At 46.2% G+C, this 14,978-nt stretch overlaps 1 protein-coding gene across 3 annotated transcripts in view; it reads right to left on the reverse strand.

Moving 5' to 3' along the window:
• ccser1 (coiled-coil serine-rich protein 1) overlaps positions 1–14,978 on the reverse strand; it is a 1,298,783-nt gene that overhangs the window by 83,435 nt on the left and 1,200,370 nt on the right. The window lies entirely within an intron of this gene.

Below are 14,978 nucleotides of genomic sequence, written 5' to 3' on the forward strand. Positions count from 1 at the left end.
AGTGACCCGAGCCGGGAATCGAACCCAGGTCCCTGGCGCTGTGAGGCACTTTGCCACTGTGCCGAGTAATTCCAGCAACTTCTGTTCTTATTTCAGATTTCCAGCATTCTGCTTTTGGAAAGCCAATGTGATCAGTCAGAACCTTGGCTGAACCAAAGAATGTAAGAGCAAGGAGGTAATGTTGGAGCTCTGCAGAGCATTGGTTAAGCCACAGCTGGAGTACCGTGTGCAGTTCTGGTCACCTCATCATAGGAAGGATGTGAAAGTACCAGAGGGGGTACAGAGGAGATTCACCAGGATGTCGCCTGGGATGGAGCATTTGAGCTATAAAGGGAGACTGGATAGAATTGGATTGTTTTCTCTCGAGCAGAGAAGGCTGAGGGGGGACATGATTGAGGTGTGTAAAGATTATGAGGGGTATGGACAGGGTGAGGAGGGCGCAGCTGTCCCCCTTGGTTGAGGGGTCATTTACAAGGGACATAGTTTTAGGGTGAGGGGCAGGAGATTCAGTCGGAATTTGAGAAAAATCTTTTTCACTCAGAGGGTTGAAGGAATGCATTGCCTGGGAAGACAGTTGAGTCTGGAAACCTTACAATCTTTAAAAAATATTTGGATGAGCACTTTAAATATCATAACATTCAAGGATATGGGACAGGTTCTAGAAAATGGGATTAGCACACCTTTCGTGGTAGATATTGTCAGTGTGGAATCGATGGGCCAAAGGACCTTTTCTGCACTGTATGACTCTATCCCTCCCAATATTACTCTCTGCTGATTTCTAAATGGAGCTAATTTGGGTGGGGTGTAGGATAGAAGGCGGCACGGTGACACAGTGGTTAGCACTGCTGCCTCACAGCGCCAGGGACCTGGGTTTGATTCCCAGCTTGGGTCACTGCCTGTGCGGAGTCTGCACGTTCTCCCCATGTCTGTGTGGGTTTCTTCCGGGTGTTCTGGTTTCCTCCCACAGTCCAAAGATGTGCGGGTTAGGTGGATTGGCCATGCTAAATTGCCCCTTAGTCCCCCTGACACTAACTAGGGTAAATGCATGGGCTTACGGGGATAGGGCCTGGGTGTGATTGTGGTTGGTGTGGACTCGGTGGGCTGAATGGCTTCCTTCTGCACTGTAAGATTCTATGATTCTAAGCGTAGGATGGAATCATAGAATCCCTACAGTGCAGAAGGAGGTTATTCGGCCCATCGAGCCTGTACTGACTACAATTCCACCCAGGCCCTATATATTCCCGTAACACCACTTATTTACCCTGCTAATCTCCCTGACAGGAAAATGGGATTAGCGCACCTTTCGTGGTAGATATTGTCGGCGCAGACTCAATGGGCCAATCAATTTAGCATGGCCAATCCACCTAACCCGCACATCTTTGCAGTGTGGGAGGAAACTGGAGCACCCGGAGGAAACCCACGCAGACACGGGGAGAACGTGCAGAATCCAACACAGACAGTCACCCGAGGCTGGAATTGAACCCGGGTCCCTGGCGCTGTGAGGCAGCAGTGCTAACCACTGTGCCACCGTGCTGACAGATTAAAACTAACCTTGGATTTCTCCGGGCTGCACCTGGTTATTTTTATCCAGCAGGAACAATACCAAATTATTTTTGGAAGGGGAGATGTGGCGCAGAAGATTCAGTGCTTCCTGTGACAAGTCAGTTCCTGAAGGAAGACTACGTGTGCCTTCATGTTTTTTTTTACCCAACAGGATATTTAAACTGCATTATTAACAAATGGTGAGACCCTTCAGTACACATCAATGTAATTATCCCCACCGTACACGGCATACCTTGAAATTGTAAATGTACTGGAAAAATAGCTTCACAAAATGCCCTCAGAACTCGTGTGAACTGTGGATTGGTTCATTCATTTTTCTTCTAACCTTCAGTGACATTTATTTAGTTGTGTGCAAGCTACAAGTAATGATTGCATGGCGTGTGCTGGCTCGGGTAACCATTTATTAATGATTTCACGCTCTTATGACAGCAATTCGAAATCATTTGCACATCAATTAAACTAAGGATTTACCGAGGAATATCTTTGTAAAGTGTACGTTTCTTCTTTAATCTCTTCCTGTGCGCCGAGAACGAAGTATGTCAAGTGATGAGGTCATCTTCACCCGGCGCTTTCAATGCATCATTAACAACAACGTGCATTTATATAGCGCCCGCGATACATCACAGAGGTGTCATCAAACAATGATTTGACACCACTCCACATAAGGAGACATTAAGGGGAGGCCCGGCGGCTGGCATGGCTGCCTCACAGCACCAGAGGCCCGAGTTCGATTGCCGCCTCGGGTCACTGCCTGCATGGAGTTTGCACATTCTCCCTGTGTCCGTGCGGGTTTCCTCCGGGCGCTCCGGTTTCCTCCCACAGTCCAAAGATGTGCAAGTTAGGTGGATTGGCCATGCTAAATTGCCCCTTAGTCTCAGGGGGACTAGCTTGGGTAAATGCATGGGGTTATGGGAATAGGGCCTGGATGGGATTGTGGTTGGTGCAGGTTAGGTGGATTGGCCATGCTAATTGCCCCTTTGTATCCAAAAATGTTAGATTAAGGGGATTAGCGGGGTAAATATCTGGGGTTACAGGCATAGGGCCTGGGTAATTTGTTCTGAGGGCGAGTCGGTGCAGACCTGATGGACCGAATGGCCTGCTTCTGCACTGAGGAATTCAATGATTCTATGAAGCTGGGAATGGGGATGGGGAGCACATTAAAGAACTTTGGACATGAAAGAGTTGTTTAAGTGGGACAATAAGTGGAACTTGAGGCTTGGGTTTTTATTGGGGAGAGCTGTGATTGCGACACATTTGAAGGAGAAGGGGATAGTACCTGTGGAGAGAGAAAGGTTGACAACATCAGCTAACATGGGTCCAGGAAGGGGAGTTAGGTGTTGAATGAGTTCTTTTGCGAAGAGCGTTGAGGAACCAGGAGATAGGTCACGGACAAGCTGAGTTCGGGCAAGGTACGAAGAGTGACAGACGAGAAGCTTGTGTAGGATATGTGTTCAGGGCAAAGGGGATACCCTAGAGAAAGAAAGAAAATGGCAGGGGCAGAGAAATGGATGGTTCCAATCTTGATGACAAAGAATTCCAAAAAGTTGCACACACCTCTTTTTTAAAAGCTTATTTATTTGTCACAAGTAGGCTTACATTAACACTGCAATGAATTTACTGTGAAAATTCTCTAATCGCCAGAGAGAATGTCCGGGGTGTGTGGGGTCCTTAATTATGCTGGCTGCTTTTCCGAGGCAGCGGGAAACTAACCTTACCAAAAGGGAGGGAGAATTTAGCAAGGCCAAAGCACCTAACCAGCACGTCTTTCGGACTATGGGAGGAAACCGGAGCATCCGGAGGAAACCCACACTGACACGAGGAGAACGTGCAGACTTTACACAGACAGTGACCCAAGTCGGGAATCGAACCCGGGTCGCTGGCGCTGTGAGGCAGCAGTGCTAACCACTGCGCCACCACACCGCCCCCTTGTTGAAGATGAGGGTAGAGGATGCAAGAGAGAAGGGTTTAAAAGACGGTTTATAGTACGGAAAAAATGCCAATGGTTATCTTTGCATTCTGGGATGACCCTGGAATAGTGAGTAGTTTTGGCAAGGTTAGTCTCTCAGCTGCGTAACAACATCTGAAATTTAAAAGTTCCCACGCATTTCCCTTTTATCTTTTCAGCTCCCACAAAGGAACTCGATCTTAAATTGGTTTCGTTTTTGCCAAAGGCACGAGGTTTATAAGATGATGAGGGGCATAGATAGAGTGAGCGTTCAAAGACTATTTCCTTGGGTGAATGGAGCGGTAACTAGGGGTCATAACTATAGGGTTCATGGTGGGAGATATAGGAAGGATGTCCGAGGTAGGTTTTTTACTCAGAGAGTGGTTGGGGTGTGGAATGGACTGCCTGCAGGGATAGTGGAGTCAGAAACTTTAGGAACATTTAAGAAGCTATTGGAAAGGCACATGGAGCACTTTGGGATGATAGGGAGGAAATAGCTTGATCTGGGTTTCGGACAAAGCTCGGCACAACATCGTGGGCCTGTTCTATGCTGTACTGTTCTATGTTCTATAACACGAGAAATTCAAGTCCTAGCTGAAATGCTGGTGAATAAAGCTCCCTGCAGCCGCATGAATAATGCAGAACTTGCATCATAATTCAGCATTGTTACCTCCACTCCAGACAAGATGTGGGTTTCAAACCATTACAAAACTATAATATCAAATGGTCATCAGTTTACTTTTAATTAATGAAGGCGCGTTGCAAACAGAAAATGAGCCAAGGAATATAATCAGCATTCTGCACATATTGTAGCCTCACGTTTATATTACTGGGCTAGTAATCCGGATGTCTGGATGAATGAACTGCAGATATGAGTTCAAATCTAAACCATGGCAGCTGGGGACTTTAAAATTCAAGTTAATTAAATAAATCTGGATTTAAAAAGCTATTATTGGTAATGATGACCATGAGAATACCGGATTGTCATAAAAACCCATCTGGTCCACTCATTTCCTTTAAGGAAGCATACCACCTGTCTTCCTCCAGTCTGGCTGACTTGTGCCTCCAGGCCCAGAGCGATATGGGCCCCCAACGCAGGCAAACTGGACGAGTCCAAGTTTAGGAAACCTGGTCAGCATGGAAGAGTTGGGTCGAAGGGCCTGTTTCCATGCTATATATCTCTATGACTCTATGGCCAGAATTTTACCATCCCGCTCACCACGGGAATTGTAGCGGGCGAGGGGGGCAGACCATGGAAAGGTCCGTTGACCTCGGGCAGGATTCTTTGGTTTCGTGGTGAGCGTGGTCTGAAAATCTCCCCCATGACTCTATCCACAGCAGTGAAGTGGTCAAGAGCTTCAAGTTTTTAGGTGTCCAGATCACCAACAACCTGTCCTGGTCCCCCCATGCGGACACTATAGTTAAGAAAGCCCACCAACACCTCTACTTTCTCAGAAGAGTGAGGAAATTTGGTATGTCCATTATGACTCTCACCAGCTTTTACAGATGCACCATAGAAAGCATTCTTTCTGGTTGTATCACAACTTGGTATGGCTCCTGCTCTGCCCAAGACCACAAGAAACTACAAAGGGTTATGAACGAAGTCCAATCCATCGCGCAAACCAGCCTCCCATCCATTGACTCTGTCTACACTTCCCGCTGCCTCGGAAAAGCAGCCAGCATAATTAAGGACACCACTCACCCCGGACATTCTCTCTCCCACCTTCTTCCGTCGGGAAAAAGATACAAAAGTCTGAGGTCACGTACCAACTGACTCAAGAACAGCTTCTTCCCTGCTGCCATCAGACTTTTGAAAAGACCTACCTTGCATTAAGTTCATCTTTCTCTACACCCTAGCTATGACTGTAACACTACATTCTGCACCCTCTCCTTTCCTTCTCTATGTACAGTATGCTTTGTCTGTATGGCGAGCAAGAAACAATACTTTTCACTGTATGTTAATACATGTGACAAAAATAAATCAAATCAAATCAAAAATGCGGCTGATTCTTAACAGGATCAGAAATGGCCACTCAGTCCATCAATAACATCTGGGGATTTGTGCAAACATTGGGAGACTTGTCCCTTAAGCGACTGAATCATCACTTTTGACCAACATTCTCAACTCCTCCATCACCATCCTTGGGTATGTCTTACCCCACTGGATGACAGGCCCACCAGAGCTGGTGGCACGGTGATATATATAGTTGGGAAGACTTGGCCCTGGAGGTCCTCAGCATTGAAGCTGGACCACGCAAAGCATCAGGCATCAGGTTCAAACATGGGCAAAGAAACTGGCTGCTGATAAATCAGTTGAACCGCACTTAAAAGAAAGACTGAGGGGAGCAAGAGCATGAAATGCACTCAGGGCCTTGGGGTTGGGGGGGGAGGGGAATGGGGTTTGGGCAGGAGGAAGACAACTCAATGCCCATGCTTCCCCAAGTGTGTCTCAACAGATCTATGAAGTAAAGTAAAGTTAAAGTTATTTATTAGTCACAAGTAAGGCTTGCATTAACACTGCAATGAAGTCACTGTGAAATTCCCCTAGTCGCCACACTCCGGCACCTGTTCGGGTCAATGCACCTGACCAGCACGTCTTTCAGAATGTGGGAGGAAACTGGAGCATCCAGAGGAAACCCTCGCAGACACGGGGAGAACGTGCAGACTCCGCACAGACAGTGACCCAATTTGGGAATTGAACCTGGGTCCCTGGTGTTGTGAAGCAGCAGTGCTAACCATTGTGCTACCGTGCTGTCCCCTATGATTATTGAAGCGGCCAGACTGGGCCTGCAGCAGATCCTGAGAGAATCAACAGAGGGGAAAACCTACTTGATCACTCCCTTCCAAATCTACCCATCACAGATACATCCGTCTAGTATTGTAGTGACCTCTACACAGTCCTTGTAGAGACAAAATCCCAATTTTCCACTGAGCATATCATCCATCTTTTATTGTGTGGCGCTGCTTGTGGAACCCAGTCAGAACAGACCTCGCAGTTCACAACTGAGTATCCATGAGCTTCTCTGAGCCATCAGCAATAACAGGATCACATCCCACCACAACTTATTACCACGTGGCCTTCATACTGACATTACCAGAGAGCGCACCCAAGTTCAATGAGTCTAGAAAAGGGTTGTCCGTCTTGGTCCTCCCTCAGTTCCCCAGCATCGTGGAATCCAGCCTTTGGGCAATTTGATTTGCTTCACTTGACATGGGGACACAGCTGAGCACATTATCTGCAGCAAAGGTTATAGGCCCCGCGTTCCCACTGTGGTAGTGAAGACTCGTACGGCAGAACTAGTCACACCTCTGGTCATGCTGTTCCACTACAGCTCCAACACTGCCCCACAAGTAGAAAATTGTGCAGGTATGTCCTGTCCACGTAAGGCAGGACAAATCCAAGAGAGATGACCTAACTACCTATCCCTGACACTCAAAAGATATGACCATCATTGAATCCCCACTTTCAACATCCTAGGATGTTGTCACTGACCACAACCTGAACTGGACAAGATACCTAAGCACTGTGGTTATAAGAGCAGGTCAGAGGCTAGGAATTCTGAAGTGGGTAACTCATTTCAACTCGCTTTCTCTCTCCACAACGGCTGCTAGGCCTGCTGAGCATTTCCTGTTTTCTTTCAACCCCGAGGTGTGGCGTATCTCTCTGGATGGACCATTGTAAGCCTGAATAAACTTCCAATCTTGCATTGTAATTACATCGCTGTCCACTGATGCAAACACAATGTGGGAAACTAAATGCTTTTAGCAAGTTTTTTAAATGGAAAAATTTCTTCATGTGACATGCGTAAAAAATGGCCACTGTGTTCTGAACCGTGACAATACTATACGTTACAACAATGGAGTGAGCGCGAAACACCTGTCGGCTTCCAGCCTTTTGATCGTTAATTATTCTATAAAACCATTAATTACCATGTTAATTTGTATCAGCTGTCAATTAGCAATATCATTAACCATTTTTCTACCTCCACAAGCACACTTTCAATATCTAGATTACAAACTTGTAAGCATCATGTTCAGTGCTCAACTCATCATAAAATGACCAAAGTAATAGGGGACTGGGAGGGTGGTGATTCAAGTGCACATGTGATTAGAGGTGTTGCTGACTGTTGAATTACATGACTAGACAGGTTACCAACCGAGAACTGCCTTTTGGCTAAGATTAAGCATCAGATTATGGGCGGTGCGGTGGCACAGTGCTTAGAACTGCTGCTTCACAGAGCCAGGGACCTGGGTTCAATTCTGGCCTTGGGTGACTGCCGGTGGGGAGTTTACACGTTCTTCCCGTGTCTGCGTGGTTTTCCTCCGGGTGCTTTGGTTTCCTCCCACACTCCAAAGATGTGCAGGCTAGGTGGATTGACCATGCTAAATTGCCCCTTCATGTCGAAAGATGTGCAGGTTAGGTGAACTAGCCATAATAAATACGCGGAGTGGGGGGGTTATGGGGGAAGGCCGGAACGGAGATCCTGCTTGGGATGCTCTTTCGGAGACTCAGTGCAGACTTGATGGGCTGAATGGCCTCTTTCTGCACTGGAGGGATTCTATGTATCTATGAAAACAATGAGAACATGCTGCTGCAGGCCTTGCGAGATAGTATCTAGCCTCAGAGCTCCACGCTGAATGACAGTAAATAGTGACTCAACAAATTTGCCATTGTGGTCTCACGTCTTATGAAGGGCAGATTCAGGAGAGTGAATTCATCACATTCTGGATGAATGGGTGCCAAAACTTCCAGAATGGAATTTCTATTTTCTGAACTAACTTTACAAAGATGCTGAAGAATTGGACAGCACAAATGGTACTGTGTACCTGAGTATTACCCACCTGAACCTTTTGCAGTATTTGTACTCAGCGCAGTTTATATTGTGATTCCCAGACCGATGAAAGGAACAAGTTAGTCAATATTTTCTACCCTATTCTGGCAGATTCCCCATGCTCCCCTCCTCCTCCAATATTCTACTGCAACAATATCCTGTGGTCCCATCTGTTGTTTCCATACTTAGTGCATTATAAGCTAACGTGGTCTTGCACCATCATCACTTTGTCATTCAATCACTCCTGCCCCGAATTATCAATCACTGCCTGTTGTTGGCACCTTGCTTCCCTTTCCTCTGCTGCTGTACTTGATTAAAGGCTATTCATCACTCAAAATGTAAGCAAAGGAGGACATTCAGTTTAAGTTTATTTATTAGACTCACAAGTAGGCTTACATTAACACTGCAATGATGTTACTGTGAAAATCCCCTCGTCGCCACACTCCAGCGCCTGTTCGGGTACCCAGAGGGAGAATTTAGCACGGCCAATGCACCTAACCAGCACGTCTTTCAGATTGTGGGAGGAAACTGTAGCACCCGGAGGAAACCCACGCAGACACCGGTAGAATGTGCAGACTCCACATAGACAGTGACCCAAGCAGGGAATCGAACCTGGGTCCCTGGTGCTGTGAGGCAGCAGTGCTAACCACTGTGCCACCGTGCCGCCCCATGAAATCTTGCATCATCATCAGTTTGTCATTCAATCACTCCTGCTCTGAGTTATCAATCACTGCCTGTTGTTGGCATCCTGCTTCCCTTTCCTCTGCTGCTGTTCTTGATTAAATGATATTCATCATTTAAAACGTAAGGAAAGGAGAATGTTCAGTCTCTTGAGTTTGTTCCATCATTTAATTAGATGGTATCTCATCAGTATCTTCACATCATTTGCCACCTTAGAACATAGAACAGTACAGCACAGAACAGGCCCTTCGGCCCACGATGTTGTGCCGACCTTGGTTTCAGAAATCTTAGTACTCTTGTCTAAAAAGTATATAAGGTGCTAAAGGCAGCATGGCACAGTGGTTAGCACTGCTGCCTCACAGCGTCAGAGACCCAGGCTCAACTCCCATCTTGGATGATGTCTGTGCGGAGTCTGCACGTTCTCCCCGTGTCTGCGTGGGTTTCCTCTAAATGCTCCAGTTTCCTCCCACAGTCCGAAAGACGTGCTGGTTTAGGTGCTTTGGCAATGCTAAATTCTCTCTCGGTGTACCCAAACGGGCGCCGGGAGTGTGGCGACTATGGGACTTTCACAGTAACTTCATTGCAGTGTTAATGTAAGCCGACTTGTGACACTAATTAATAAAGTTTAAAACTTTTAAAACTATAAACTTTAAAAAAGGGGTTTGATAGGGTAGACGTAGAGAAGATATTTCCTCTGTGGGACAAACGGGAACAAGAGATCATATTTTTAGGATAAGAGGTGGCAGATTTAAAACCGAGATGAGGAGAAATGTCTTCTCTCAAAGGGTGGTGAATCTGTGGAATTCACTACCCCAGAGTACGGTGGACGACAGGACATTGAGTAAATTTAAGGAGATAGATAGATAATTAGTCATTGGTTGAAGGGTTATGGAGAATGGGCAGGAAAGTAGAGATGAGGCCGAGATTAGATCAGCCATGATCATATTGAACGTAGGAGCAGGTTCGAGGGGCTGAATGGCCACACTCTCTTTGATTGGATTTTTGATTTGATTTAGTATTCTCACGTGTGTTGTATACAGTGAAAAGTATTGTGTCTTGCGCGCTATACAGACAAAGCATACCGTTCATAGAAAAGGAAACGAGAGAGTGCAGAATGTAGTGGACAGTCACAGCTAGGGTGTGGAGAAAGATCAACTTAATATATGATAGGTCCATTCAAAATCTGATGACAGCAGGGAAGAAGCTGTTCTTAAGTCGGCTGGTATGTGTTCTCAGACTTTTGTACCTTTTTCTCGATGGGAGGAAGGTGGAAGAGAGTATGTCTGGAGTGCATGGGGTCCTTAATTATGCTGGCTGCTTTTCAAAGGCAGCGGGGAATGTAGACAGAGTCAATGGATGGGAGGCTGGTTTCCGTGATGGATTGGGCTACATTCACAACCCTTTGTAGTTTCTTGAGATCTTGGTCAGAACAGGAGCCATACCAAGCTGTGCATGATGGACTAGGCTTCATTCATGACCCTTTGTAGTTTCTTTCCAATGTTCAAAGTAAAAACATAAGAACATAAGAACATAAGAAATAGGAGCAGGAGTAGGCCATCGAGTCCCTCGAGCCTGCCCCACCATTCAATAAGATCATGGCTGATCTGATGTGGATCAGTTCCACTTACCCGCCTGATCCCTATAACCCCTAATTCCCTTACCGATCAGGAATCCATCTATCCGTGATTTAAACATATTCAACGAGGTAGCCTCCACCACTTTAGTGGGCAGAGAATTCCAGAGATTCACCACTCTCTGAGAGAAGAAGTTCCTCCTCAACTCTGTCCTAAACTGACCCCCCTTTATTTTGAGGCTGTGCCCTCTAGTTCTAGTTTCCTTTCTAAGTGGAAAGAATCTCTCCACCTCTACCCAATCCAGCCCCTTCATTATCTTATAGGTTTCTATAAGATCCCCCCTCAGCCTTCTAAATTCCAACGAGTACAAACCCAATCTGCTCAGTCTCTCCTCATAATCAACACCCCTCATCTCTGGTATCAACCTGGTGAACCTTCTCTGCACTCCCTCCAAGGCCAATATATCCTTCCGCAAATAAGGGGACCAATACTGCACACAGTATTCCAGCTGCGGCCTCACCAATGCCCTGAAAAGATACAGCAAGACATCTCTGCTTTTATATTCTATCCCCCTTGCGATATAGGCCAACATCCCATTTGCCTTCTTGATCACCTGTTGCACCTGCAGACTGGGTTTTTGCGTCTCATGCACAAGGACCCCCAGGTCCCTTTGCACAGTAGCATGTTGTAATTTTTTTCCATTTAGATAATAATCCAATTTGCTATTATTTCCTCCAAAGTGAATAACCTCGCATTTGTCAAAGTTATACTCCATCTGCCAGATCCTCACCCACTCACTCAGCCTGTCCAAATCTCTCTGCAGACCTTCTACGCCCTCCACACGATTCACTTTTCCATTTATCTTTGTGTCGTCTGCAAACTTTGTTACCCTACACTCAGTCCCCTCCTCCAGATCGTCTATATAAATGGTAAATAGTTGAGGCCCCAGTACCGATCCCTGCGACACGCCACTAGTTACCATCCACCAACCAGAAAAGCACCCATTTATTCCGACTCTCTGCTTCCTGTCGGATAGCCAATCCCCAATCCACGCTAACACCCTACCCCCAACTCCATATGACCCAGTCTTCTTCAGCAACCTTTTGTGAGGCATCTTATCAAACGCCTTTTGGAAATCCAAAAACACCGCATCCACCAGTTCCCCTCCGTCAACCGCACTAGTCACATCTTCATAAAAATCCAACAAGTTCGTCGAGCACGACTTTCCCCTCATGAATCCATGCTGCGTCTGCTTCATCGAACCATTCTTATCCAAAAAACAATCACTGGAACTGATCCCTCGACTCAATGGATTTTTGGAGAGAGAGTTCCAGATTTTCAAAATACTTTGGTTTGAGGAAGTGCTTCCTGACCTCTCTCTAATTCTGGACTCCCTCATTAAAGGAAATAGTTTCTTTCTATCTAATCTACCTTCCAATAGCTTCCGGTTCCAACAAAAGGTTATCGACCCAAAATGTCAATGGTTTCTCCCTCCCTAGAAACCCAACCTGCTGAATATTTCCATCATTTGTGCCTTTTAGTTCAGACTCGGAGTGTCCAGTTACCTCGCTTTTGTTTCTTGCTAAGCAAAGGCTTCGTAGTTGGTAAAACCTACCTACAACAGGTTTGCATTAGCAGGTTAATGCAATTAATAGAGACGCATGACTTTTGCGAGAGGCCCCTATCGATCAAGCAGCCAATCATTAGGTTTTTATGGTCTGCTGAGCGATGTAAAATTGAGGACAATAAATCTGGCGGTTCATTATCACACGGTGGCCCAGCCTGCACAATGCACTAACTTTGTGGCACAGTGGTTAGCACTGCTGCCTCACAGCGCCAGGGACCCAGGTTTGATTCCCGGCTTGGGTCACTGTCTGTGTGGAGTCTGCACGTTCTCCCCGTGTCTGCGTGGGTTTCCTCCGGGTGCTCTGGTTTCCGCCCATGGTCCGAAAGACGTGCTGGTTAGGTGCATTGGCCATGCTAAATTCTCCCTCAGTGTACCCGTACAGGCGCTGGAGTGTGACGACTAGGGGATTTTCATAGCATCCCTACATTGCGGAAGGAAGCTATTCGGCCCATCAAGCCAGCACCGACCACAATTCCAAGTGGGCCCTATTCCCGTAATACCACCTATTTACCCTGCTAATCCCCCTGACACTCGGGTCAATTTATCATGGCCAATCTGCCTAACCTGCACGTCTTTGGATCGTGGAAGGAAACCAGAGCACTCAGAGAAAACCCACGCAGACACGGGGAGAATGCGCAATCTCTGCACAGACAGTGATCCAAGGCCAGAACTGAACCTGGATCCCAGGCGCTGTGAGGCAGCATTGCTAACCACTGTACCACCTTGCACTTCATTGCAGTGTTAATGTAAGCCTATTTGTGACACTAACCAATAAACTTCTCATTTGCATTGCTCCAAATGGTCACATTCCCTCAGGAACGAACAGGGAGATGTGAGCACATTCCGAAGACCGTCCAAACGATGAAGGAGCAAGTGTTTCGGATGTGGCAAACAGTCATTACGTTAAACTGTTTGCTGAGAGCTGGCTGCCATGAACTGGCTGACTAAGCCATGTGCTAATTAAGCTACCTTTTGAGGGGAGGATCATTTACGTTGATGGAGCCTTCGATAAGTGACACAGTGCTGAGCTGCTTTGTGTTTTACACGCCAAATACTTTTCAATTGGTGACGGATGTAAATAATTAGCTGCCAATTAAATTATTGGTCAATGCAAACAGTCTGGGGGTCATAAAAGGTTATTGTCAATGAAATGTGAGTGTACACTGTGAAACAGCACTGTTTTTTATTACAATACACGAATGAGTTTAATAACCTTTTCAATTCAATTCAAGTCTTTCAAATATGCATGAGGTCCAAGTATTTCAAGTGAACTGACACAGTCAATAAACTGTAACCTGCATGGGTGGTGGAGCCTGGCTCCTTCTAAATTATCAGCCTTTTTTTAAAAACTGGAACCTTTGAACTACTGGAGCAATGAGCGAGGAATTAACTCAACATGTTGAAGATGTGTCTTTCACAGCTCATTCATGACTCACTTCATACGATGGAATTTTATGGCCCCCATCCTTCAGAGGGATCTTAAGGTCCCACCAAAGTTAATGGAATTTTGAACGATATCAGGGTGTCCTTGCGCAACAGTCGCTGAAAGTAAGCACGCAGATGCAGCAGGCAGTAAAGAAGGCAGATGGTATGGTGGCCTTCTGTAACGACTTTATTCAGGCAATTGAGGTGGGCCTATTCGAATATGAACTCCCTGATTAAGAGCCAAGTTGATGGGTCAACCAGGGAGCCTCTTGCTTTGTACTTAACCAGGCGTGTCAGTTCCTCTGGAACCCCTAGTGTACACTGCTAACTGAAAGTACTCTGTATGTATAAAGGGAATTTGGTGAAGGACGTCTGCCTCCGAGGATTTATTGCACCTTCATTGTGAGACGATTTGAGTACAGGAGTAGGGGTATCTTGCTACAATCATACAGAGTCTTGGTGAGGCCACACCTGGAGTATTGTGTGCAGTTTTGGTCTCCTTATCTAAGGAAGGACGTTCTTGCTATCGTGGGAATACAGCGAAGGTTTACCAGACTGATTCCTGGGATGGTGGGACTGACGTATGAGGGGAGATTGAGTCAATTACGTTTGTATTTGCTAGAGCTTAGAAAAATGATGGGGGGATGTCATAGAAATCTATAAAATTCTAACAGGACTAGACAGGGTAGATGCAAGAAGGAGGTTCCTGATGGTGGGGGTGTCCAGGACCAGGGATCACAGTCTGAGGACACAGGGTAGACCGTTTAGGACAGAGATGAGGAGAAATTTCTTTACCCAGAGAGTGGTCAGCCTATAGAACTTGCTACCTCAGAAAGCAGTTGAGGCCAAAACGTCGAATGTTTTCACGAGGCAGTTAATTTCAAAACATTGCCCGTCAGATTTTCAGACAGGGAACAGGGTTGGCACTCGGAAATTATCCAGGCAGCAGGTTCCAACTCCAAATTGAAAATCAAGCCCCTGGTCTTTCTCTTTATTCATTTGTAGGACATAGGCATCGCTGGCTTGGCAGCATTTATTGTCCATCCCCCTAGTTGCCCTTGGAGAGTCAACCACATTACTGTGGGTCTGGAGTCACATATAAGCCAGACCAGGTGAAGTTGTCAGATTTCCTTCCCTGAACGACATTAATGAACCAGATGGGTTTTTAAAACAATCAACAATGGTTTCATGGTCATCAGTAAATTCTAAATTCCAGGGTTTTTTTTCCAATCTGCCGTGGTGGGATTCGACACCCGGCTTCCCAGAACAGTAGCTGAGTTGCTGGATTAATAGTCGAGCGAAAATACCACTAGGCCAATGCCAGGGCTATC

The sequence above is a fragment of the Mustelus asterias genome, chromosome 1 (genome assembly GCF_964213995.1).
Source record: "Mustelus asterias chromosome 1, sMusAst1.hap1.1, whole genome shotgun sequence".
Lineage (NCBI taxonomy): Eukaryota > Metazoa > Chordata > Chondrichthyes > Carcharhiniformes > Triakidae > Mustelus > Mustelus asterias.